An 11,829-nucleotide genomic window follows, 5' to 3' on the forward strand; every position below is an offset into this window, starting at 1 on the left:
TGATTTTAATAATCCTCACAACAAGCCCTTTCTTTTGGCGTTTTTCCCGAAAAAAATGTAATTTTTACTATTTCATAGTTACTAGTGCTGGTAACTTTTACTAGTAACTAGAACTCTCTAACATTGATTTTAATAATCCTCGCAAAAAGCCCTTTCATTTGGCGTTTTTCCCGAAAAATTGTAAATTTTACTATTTCATAGTTACTAGTGCTGGTAACTTTTACTAGTTACTAGAACTCTCTAACATTGATTTTAATAATCCTCGCAAAAAGCCCTTTCATTTGGCGTTTTCCCCGAAAATGTTAAATTTTACTATTTCATAGTTACTAGTGCTGGTAACTTTCGTTAGTTATTAAAACCGTCCAACATTTATTTTAAAAATCCATGCGACAAGCCCTTTTTTTAGTTACTTCACTTGTGCACAAAAAAACAGGCGTTGGCTCGAACAGCAGCAGTGAAAACAAGCTCAACGAATTTGAATCGGTTGAGCCAACAAGCTCAAGCTCCTCTGGAGGCATGAGCTAACGGGCTCACGAGGCAAAAAAAGAGCTAAGGTTTCTTCCAAATAAGAGCTTAGCAATGCGAAGCTCCGGAGACAAAAACTATAGGAGCTTCGTCGATTGCTTTGTAAGCGGAGCTATGGAAATAAAGAGCTATGAAGCTCGCTCAAATGAGCTTAATTTTCAATCCCTGCTTATGATACATACCCAGCCAGAACTTGTCAGTAAAAGTACATTTGAATAGTAAAAGTACATTTTTTATTCCTCTTATCTATAACGGACCAACTCTGCAGTATACAACGCAGAGAAAACAACAGTCCCATTAGGGGTGTATTCGAAAAAATAATGCAACACTTTGTTTTATGACTAACTTTTGAATGCATGGATGAAAATTGATGAAATTTCCCCTAAATCTACCTAGTATGTAATACACATTACACGTGTACAAAATTTGGTGAGAATCTGTCAATGAGTTTTTGAAAAAGCGTCCAATACTGAAGTATATTGACAATTTTGTTTTGGACAGGATCGAGAAAAAATCAGAAAAGTCCCATTGGGAGACCCAAAAACAGCTGGGAATAAACTATTCGACCAAAGTTCACATGGTAGATCGTTTAAGAAGACCTAGAGGATCCAATAGTGAGCTAAAATTCGAATGAATGTGAAGATGATTGATTCCAAGTTGAGGAATGTAAGTGGTTTTTTCAAGCTTAATCCGGAAATATTAATAGAGGAAGTGATAAAAAAAGATATCTACAAGGTAGAAAAGCTGCCCACAAGTTAAAAAAGAACAAAATACGGTGGTCAAATCGTGCGCAACATATTTGAACTGATAGTGGGGAGATATTGAAAAAAATCGTCGTATTGGACAGCCAAACGAACTTTTCAGCGGTCATCTGACTCGTTTTCAACCATAAATTTTTCGTTGACAATTATACAAACGAAAATTAGGGTAAACTGAGTCGATTTTGAGTTATTTCGGAACTTTCAAATCCCTTCATCCATGATTTTTTGAAAAAAAAAAAAAATTAAATAACCTTTACATGAATAAATTTGAACGTATGGGAAAATTGAATATTTGGTTCGGAAAAAATCAACATCATTTTTGTTTCCTCTGTGAAACCGCGCCGGCGAATGTTTTTTGTGCCAATTTATCAATTCTCTGAAGGAAATTTTCTGCTGAACATCGTAACTTTGTATTATATTAGTAAAAAACATAAGCTGTTGAATGGAAATATGTCTTTTGTCATAGAAAATAGAACCTAAAGAGATCGATTTTATTTAAGAACTTTGACCAATTTTTGGCTCATTTGAGTAAGTTTCTAGCATGCGCTACGAGTTTAAGTGAAAGAAATTAATTTTCGAAAAATTTTCGTCAATGTGTTCTAGAAAGACGTTGTTGATACAAAATGATGGTTTTGTAACAACTTGGAGTTAAGTATTTCATGCATCTGCATCTGCACAATCGTTTGAATCAAACCACTAAATTTTAAAAATTCTTGAATTACCAACTCGTAAAGAACATTTACTAACAAGTTGAGAGTTAAAAATCAGCAGTAAATATAAACACCAAATCACACGCTTGTAGATCCCACAAAGTTTATATAAAATAAATTCTACAATATTTCTTCATCAACCTACCGTCTGTGAAGGATTCAACATTGCTGTAGAGAATCCTCTGGATCACTCATTTCCCACCGCGCGACCTAAGTTTTTGTTGATGTTGTGATAAAGTAACACCCACCCACCCACAGCTGGTCACCCACCCACTCTGCCAAACACGCAACACAGAGAGAGGAAGAACTCTCTGATTGGGACAGGCACCCAAACGAATTCATTTCTGCATTTTTTTTAACGGGACTTTCTTCCTCTGGGATGATTCATCCCTTGGATTCATTTCTGCATCTCAATCTCCCTGTTGATAGAAATTGACCGGCAGCAACAGCAGCAGAATCGGTTCCAGTGAATCCAATGAGTGACCGGATGAGCTCGTGCCCCATCTCGGCGGCGGCGGTGGCTGCAGCAGACAGTTGTTGTTTGTTACCTTCTCTCTAACTAACTTAGGATTGGGTACCCACTCACCAAACACCATCAGGTGGGTGGGTGGTCGGTCTCACCAAACACGACACGGTGCAAAATAGAAGCAGTACGTCCCCCCGCTAACTTCGACGAACGTTGTTGTTGTTGCGGAGGGGAAGATGGGTGATGGATTTGTGGGAGGAAAGAACTTCCCGACGCACCACGACTTAATCAGTTGCAGCTCAATCGTCGTGATGTTAAGATCGGGTTCCGACCGGGGATAAATCTGTCGTCCGGGATTTGGTAGCTGTTCGCAGCCGTCAGTGCTTGCCGTTTTGTCGCTTTTGGGTTCCTGTTCTTCGGTGAGGAAACTTGCTGAGCTGAGCATCAGCAGAAACAGCAGCTGGTTTGAGCAAGCACTTTCCTTGAGACCAACGACTCGGGGTATCATGGAAACTGGTTGCGTTTTTCTTTGAGTGAGTTGTGATGAATCAACAATGGATGCTGGGGATCATCGAGTTATGGCGCTACCACACTGAAGAATTGACGAATTGGTCCGTGGGATGTGGAAGAAAGGACCTCTTTCTCTGCTTCGAAGATAAGGATTAAGAGGGACTTTGGTGGTGCGTTTTTTTCTTCTGTCCCTTGGGAGGGGAAACGAGATGCGTTAAAGCCAGCGAAAGGTCTTTGGAAAAGAGTATAAATTTTGTATGCGGTTCCATTTTGAGAAAAGAAGTCGCGTGCTTGGTGGTTTTTATGGTTTTCGATTGATTCTGCTGCAAGGATTCCGGACGAAGAAGCGTAATGAAATTCAATTAATATTTGTGTGCTTTCTTGTCGTTCAGCACAATTGCTGTGCGGGGGCGAAAGAGTATAATCGAATACTGGGCCAAGAAAAAGCTGGATGCTGCAGGCAGAGGGAAAGAAAAAACTGTTGATTTTCAAGAGCGACTAGTGAGATCAATGCACAACAATGCTCTATGGTGAAAAAATGTCGTAGAATGAGGGATAAAAGTGAAAGTGAAAACCTGTTCTTTTCCAAACGGTTGCCTACGTCGAGGCGCTATTGATGGCTAGTGATTCGGAACGAAGGAGACTGCAGTAGGGTGCTGCTTTGATCCTTTTTTGGAAGTGCTATTTGTGTTAAATTTGGGAATTTTGTAAGAACTAGGAAGCTCGTTGCCGAAGAAAACGGGGAATAGAAGCAGCAGTGTACGAGTGTGGTGCGTTTCGGTGATTTTTGGAAAAGTGCGCGCGCGACACGACACGACTGGAAGTAGCTGAGACAAAAAAAAGTTATAGAATCCCCATAGGTTTCCGCAGCACAGAGCTGTATGCGTGAATGTGTGTAGTATGGAGGAAAATATGCTTTCACGGAAAAATTCGGTGGAGAGGAATGCAGAGAACGCGCAAGAGAGCAGTCGATTTCCCGCAATGTGAACAGCTGAAGTAAAGGGAGAAAAGCGCAAGAAGCAGACGGAGAAGATACAAGCTGTGCATATTTTGCATCGGATGCTTGATGCGTCGTCTTTAGCTGCTATCAGAGCTAACCGGAGCATCAAAGTGTGAAAAGTACGAAGAAAATTCCGAAGGCATTCGGAAAATAACTTGGCTTAAAGAAAAACGTGAGAATTTTTCCTATTTCTAGAGCTATCATCCGGTGTCTCTACCAATGGATGCTAAAATGGTTGTGGTCCAGCAATGCTCTCTTACCGTGAATAAATCCACAGAAAGCAGTTATTTTTAAGAATACATCTTATGCTTCGAGTTTGGCTGTAGGGTAGATCACCTTTGCCCTGTGCTGTTGTCGGCGTTCTCTCATGGTGGTAGCATCAACAAGCTTCTTTTCGCCATCCACCAACCATCTACTTATTGGATGCTGCGGTCCAGCAAATTGCTTTGGAGTAGAGCATCAGGCTGAATAGTACAATTTGCTGCTGCTGCTGCTGCTGGAGAGATGAAGTTGAAGCAGGGAGTAACAATTTTCCATCTCTCATCACTCCGTCGCTGTCGGCACTCTTCTTTTTCTCGGATGGGCTTTGGTTCGGTGGAAATAAAGAAAAATAAATTATATTAGTGCTGAAGTTTTGATTTATTATTAACGGCTTTGACGGCGCAATTCTGAACTGGTTACGTGGAAACGTGCATGGATTTCACATAAGCTGACATATATCTCATTGTGCTCCCTTAGTATAATATTCACAAACATCTCGCTCCATTGGATGGACTTTTAGAGCATCCCAGCTCAACTTGGCGGTAAAATCATGCAACAACCTTTCGTGTAGTTTGTTCTTGGGTTATTCCTTTGGCTGTGAATTTTTAGGGAAACACGACTTGTACGTGACAAGTGACGACTGATAACAAAAAACAACAAAATCTCAACCTCACAATCCCCTATACATTTCACAGCATCCCTCCACTCCCTACAGATGAAAACGAGATAGCAGAAAATAACCCATAAGATATATGAAGGAAGAAAAACAACTGTACAATTCTGAACGGGATACATCTGAAACAGTTTCTACTCTTGCCAGACTCCATCCTTTACCAGTGGGAAGATGAGTAGTAGTGGCTGGTTCTATCGGGACGAGCAGCTGTTGCTTCTGCTCTGTGTTTTCTGTGAAAACTGTATCCTTTCCCGGAAATGGTGGAGACGATGATGGCGACGGGGATAGTGTTATGTCCTTCCACTACCTATTATTCACACTACACTCGGCGCAGCAACATCAACAACAACCACTTCTACCACTATTGCTTCGAGTGCTGGTGGTTCGTCGGACAGTGATTGCACTGTTTTTTTTTTATCTTTCCTTCGGTTCTACCACGTCAAAATTCAATAAAAAAGAAAACTCACTCGTCTGTAGTTGCCAAATGTAGTGGAAAACATCGGATAGTGCAGCCCTAACAAAAGAAGAAAAAAAACAAACTCGGGCCTCTCAGCCGGAAGTTAATCATACACCAATACACCAATGTTCTAGGAAACGGAGGATTGTTTTTCCGAAGCAAAACTAACACCGTTTGCAAAGCATTGAGTTGAAATTTCTGAAGGTAGGTACAGGTTATAAACTTTCCAATTTATTGTTGGCTTGATTTCTCTTTGGTTGAAAACTTCAATGAATTGTGTTTTCAATTTCTGGCTTTTGTAGATTTTGTCTGAACAGAAAAATTGTATGAATCATTGATTAGATTTACTGTATGAGTAGTTAAGGTATAAGACCTAAAACGGGTAAAAGCAGTTGGGATTTGTCAGATAAAAAAAATGAGATAGCAACATTTTTTATTCACTTTTCACAGTCATTGTCATTTACTGTGACGTATGTGAAAAATCCAGAGGTCAGGCCGTAAACACAATTTTTGTATCCCACTCACACTTACTTCTATTATTTAGTTGACCTAATGCATCGTAAGTAAGGAAGGGAATGGTAAATTTGACTGCATTTGCAGCAGTTCCATTTAACAATTGTGTGATCGATAAGGTAACAAGATGTCGAAGAGATTCCTTTTTACTTAATTCAAATCGTACATCTTTCGAGGATATGATAGCTATCATTTTACAAATGCTAAAACCACCAACCCACAGAAACTGTACTATGTATGCCGTTACCGGGATTCAATCTCATGGTCGTTATCTTAGAAGATTTGAAAGCTATCCTCTACGCCACGTGCTGCGACTATTTTTGTATGTTTCATTGTTTTTACCATTGAAATTTATAATTCAAGGTACCCTTATATTAACTATATTAACTGCTGGTTTTCCATGAAATTTGGTTCATTCTATTCCGCAACAAAGTGCATTAAGTGGACCTGTGTTTTGTACGTTCATCAACTTCCGTAAACCCACTCATAAATCCTCAGCAAGTTATTATCGTGAGCTCAATAGCTCGACAAACATCATTCATCAATTGATTAATTGAATTTGATCCCGAGCCACCAGCAGCACTAATCTGTATGGCGTGATATTTCCATTTGCATAAGAATGGTAGCATTTTGGAGCCCAAACTGGATAGAGCACTCGTTGTTGGTGCGATATGCTCGAGTTTCTAATTTTCGTTTCCCCGAACATTGCGGTGTACGGAAATATTCCTCAATTTGGCACGATAATGATCACACTACTTGGGGAAGACTATATAATTCTCAACCGACGCAATAGCTCGAAGCTTCTTGCTGATTTAGTGTCTCAAAATAAATACTATTAATTGATACGAGCTATTGCACCTATTCTTCGAGTCCGATCCAGGCACATGATACATATTCCCAGATCTGAAAGAGAGAGAGAAAAAGCGCCAAGGATAGAAGTTAGGGGGGAATTGCACCTGTTTTGCAATCTCTCATTCTGACTAGAACGATATACATATTCCTACCTAAACATGAGCCCAAAATCCGTATTATACAAACGATGAAGTTGAGTTGATGGTGATGGCGATGGCGATGATGACGATGATGCTGATGGTAAACGACAACGATGGCGCCGAACGACGTGAATGTTTGAATGTTATTGCCGACTGAGGAGGACATTCAACGGCCAAATGCAAACCAAACCAAACCAATCGCAATCGAACGGACGACCCCAATCCTCGCCATCGGTTATAATTAGAATCATTTTCATAAAACAATCGTGAATACATTAATATATGCATGCAATTATTGGCCGGCTTTTGGGGGTGAGCTAACACCCGGGCTCGAGTTCAACTTAATCCTGCCGTAAGAGTGCTTCAAGATAGTGTTAAGGCAGTTTTGGACCTGTATTTTAAATGTTGACGATTGATGAAATGATTCAATTTTCGTCTACATTTAAACTTCCTTTGTAAAATCAAAGTTTAGAATTTATTGTAAGAGTTTCGATTATTCTTGCACCATTCTAGTTTAGCTTCAGCGGAAATTGAACCGACCAGTCAGCCGGAGGTAACTCTTGGGTGCAATTTACTCGCTCGTCGACGACAGGGAAAAATGTCTCCTGTTTGTGGCTCTGAAAACCAGCCGTGGTTTTGGTTCTGTGTTTTGGCTTACTGCAATTAAATACTAAATGATTTTTTAGTGTGAAACCTGGCTGCATATTTCAGGTCATCTCTGATAGCTCACGGCTATTAGAATAATTATTTATTTGGTGTTTTTTTTTCGAAAAAAGAGTTCATTTGCGGTTCTTAAACAAAACCTTTAATTATACAAAAAAATTAACGATTAACAACAAATACATGTGTTAAGTGAATGAATATAACGCTGTAATGTTTGGTGAGGCGAATTTTGTGATAACCATTTCATTCAAGTATGATTAACAAAAACATACTGAAGCTGATTTTCAATAAACCTATAGTCTAACTTTTTCCTTTTTTAACCAAAACGAACAACCGATTTTTTTCAAGCACCGATGTGGTCTAGCGGATAGGCTGGCGCGAGTCTGGTTTTGGTATGCCAGGCGTACTGGGTTCGATTCCCGGTATTGGCAAGAAAACTTTTGGGTTCGAATCTCCATAAGTGGCCGACAGGTAAGATGTTATTATAACTGACTATATAATAAGAACGTTCAATCAGTTGTCAGCTGGCCAGGTATATACACGGATGCCGGAATACCTGTAAGTACCTAAACTAGCCCACCTGATTGGCTCGTTCTTCCAAAATATACCTTACATCAACACCAATACATTTACTCCATAACAGTTCGTACGAAGCCATGGGGTCCGGGTGTAGTGTACGCGTTGCATTGGAGATTTGTCGAATATTGTATGGAAAAACTCAAAAACTATTTTCACTATTTTCATTTTTCTTGCATATTTTGTTCTCACGCAATGCAAAAAACAAATTCCAATATACGTAACTTACTGGAAAATCTTCTGGCTACAACTTTATTCAAGACGGCAAAGTAGTATGAGCAGCGCCAAAATAGTTATAACGCCCCCAATAGAAATTTTGTGAAATGGATCAAGCAACACTGACAGATTTTGCTTCCAATTTTCAAAAATATTACGTGCGGAACCAAAATGTGATGTGATGAAAATGCTTGTAAATATATTCTATCCGCTCATTTTCATCATCTTTCTTTTCTTTTAACTTTCTATCCATCTATAAAATTTCATAATCTTGAGATGTCCCCACTTAAATGGACATCTTTTTTTTATCGATAAGGCCGATGAATTATGTAACAAGCATAAATTACAATGATGAATCTCTTCATAAAGTTGCTAGTTTCTTTTCATGAAAAAAAGGATGTTCTGTTAGGGGCGTTATAACTATTTCTTCGCTACTCCTTCCGCTCTGTCGTTTTCGGCAAAGTTGTAGACAGAAAATGTTCCATATATTGAAATTTCATTTGCATTCGTGAGATCAAAATATTAAAGAAAACCCAAAATAGTGAACTCTGTTGTGTTGTGACTTGTGAGCCTACTTGGTTGAATGATTCGACTGAATCAAAGCAATCGAAAGATTCCTTTTAATTCAACCACGGTAAATGGAAAGTTCATATACCGGTATTTCGATAGCAACTTACTACCTTCTTCAGTGAGCGTTTTCGGTTGAACTGAAGAAGGTAGTAAGTTGCTATCGAAATACCGGTATATGAACTTTTCATTTACCGTGGTTGAATTAAAAGGAATCTTTCGATTGCTTTGATTCAAAATAGTGAAATTCTCTGAACAAGTTTTCGCATTTTTCCATACAAAGTTTGAAAACAAAACCCGCGTACCTAAATTTCATTATAAAAATCTGCAAAATGTCTGTCATTTGTTTTGATCAAAAATGAAACGTTTTAGACTACAAGGTTTTTGATATTCGACAAAAGTTACAATTCGATACACCCTATTTACATAGACCAATACTTGTAGATTTTTAAAACAACTATTAACTCTTTTAACTGTTCCTTTGATATTTGTTAGAAATATATCTAAAAGACTTTTCTTTTCTTAGGTTTTGAAAAAAAATTAAATACGCCACAATTGAACCCAATTTAAGAAGACAATAATCACACAATTAGATTGAGCCCACCGAGATTACCCCAATCAATAACTATCAAAGTCATCGAGTGATACATTAATCTTCTCGAGAGGAAACTATCTAACTGCTTTATTTTTGTTTGTGACATGCAAAAAAAAATGGAAAAGAAATACCCCAGAAGATGCAAACGTCCGGAACAAAACTGTTCCGATACCTACATAAACATCCGAGACTACCTATTATTGTTGGCAAAGTTTCCCACAAAGCGTTGCACACTCCTGGGAGTCTATCTGGCGTTTGTTTTAAAACAATTCTTTGTCCATATAGTCATCTGATCCCGTTCTTCGGTGTTTCCCTTTCTGGGCAATGACAAAAAACACTGCATATTCCCAACCTGAGCTAAATCTGAGAGCTATAGCTTGTTCGCTTGGGGCACAGCCAAAACTAACGGAAACGTTGAGGAGATTAAGTCGTATGAGCATATGTTTTGTTAGATGAAGACGGTAAATGAAAAACCCGTGCCATTGGATACTGATTTGAAAAACTTGTTTAAAATTAATATCATAAATATGACTGTTTAATTCAGATTCAAGATAAGCGAAAAAAGTGGGAGCATCCTATAGGCTTATTAAATAATAATAAATAGTTAGTTTTCCAAATCAGAGCTTAAAAGTCTTCTTAAAACTATACAGTTTTAAACATGAGTATCAAACCCTACTGTGACACCTCTGATTGTTACCATTTTCCTACGCAAAATTAACATTGGCACTGTTTGGATAGGATTTTCCACACTTGAAACAAGGGGCAATGAGCCATTGTGCCGCCTTAGTTCAGGATGCAGCTTTGTTGGGGAAAACTATTTATTGGCGCGATGCTATTGCTGTTGCTGCATACTACCAGATGTGGAGCCTCGATTTCGGTGCAAAAGGCTATGTACCTACAACTTAATACGAAATAGGTTTATCGTACCTACTACATACATTGGCGTAGAAACAGCAGTTTTAGTTTTCTATGCAGCATTCCAGATGTTGGTGTGTTATACAAATTATATCACCCTCTCTAGTTTTAAGGTAAACATGCGTGTTTTGCGTTGCGAAGCTGCATTATCGTGGATTACGAATTTATTGATCAGTTCGATTGCTAATTTTTCTAGACACATTGGAAATTTGATGGTGACTGTGAAAATAATTGTTTTCCTAGGTTTGATTTGAAAAAAAAATTGTCTGCGAATCTACCGACACAAAATTCTACAGAATGATAACCATCTGCATTGAAAGATGACTGTTTATAGTGAATTTCTTACATCTGGTCAACATTCTTGGGTACTAATTCAGGGGAGTTGAATAAAAATACTAACTGCATTCAGCAATTAAAAAACCAGCTACACATTTTTGGGCTCGATTTAAAAATGTGCCATCACTTCCATTCAGATTCATTATACTAATGTGGCCATAATCGTGTTAGCTTTTCGTTGCTTGACACTTTAACCGTGTCCTAAGTAGCTGAACTGAATGAGATTAATCTGGAAGTCATCATAGGAACATTATCGTTTACACGGTCCTTACCCCAATGAAAGAAACTGAAGTAAAAAAAAATCACACCTACAACAACGAACGGTCAACGGAAACCATCAGCTGCTAGCTGCTGTTGTTGACCCAAATTTTGGCAAAACCAAAACCCGGTGCGCTTAAATACACTTCGGCCAGGATGTCGGTTTTCATGCCAGGTAATCCCCGTCTGCAAGTGTTTAACGGAATCCCGAAAACATCCGGCGTTTCTCGGGAAACATCGAGGCACCACCACAGCACAGCCCAGGTGTGGGACACATTGGTACTTTCTTCGCCTGTTTGGTGGTTTTCATGCATCCGTCTATTTTTTTTTTCATTCAACCCGAATCGTTGTACGTTGTACGGAAAATTCCTACCCACATATGCCTACACTTTTGGTTAACGTACGAGGTTTCACTTGAGCCTAAACACTACGATGAACCGTTTTTTAAAACCCTCAAACGAGCGGTTTCCCTTTTGGGCCAAAAATTCAACAGTCCCAAAGTATCATTCCATTGTTTCGCTCGTCCTTTTTTTTTGACTCCACACCGCAAAAACAATGCGGAATGGCAAATGACAATAAATTCCATCCTTTAGCCATGTCAACTCTTCGTCAGGGGAAACCTCTTTCAGTTTACCCCGAAAAAGGGCAGAAAAAGTGGAAACTGTACATTAAGGTAGCTGAATCAAATGTTAGCTTGCTCTTAATAGTTTATGGTTAGCTTTTTGAATAATGTTTAATTGACCATTTGTATATGAGAGTGTGAACAATGTGACCCAATCGAAATCAGCAGATAACGATTAATGCGAATTTTACACAATACGAGAATTCAGCAACT

This window comes from Uranotaenia lowii, chromosome 1 (genome assembly GCF_029784155.1).
Source record: "Uranotaenia lowii strain MFRU-FL chromosome 1, ASM2978415v1, whole genome shotgun sequence".
Classification (NCBI taxonomy): domain Eukaryota; kingdom Metazoa; phylum Arthropoda; class Insecta; order Diptera; family Culicidae; genus Uranotaenia; species Uranotaenia lowii.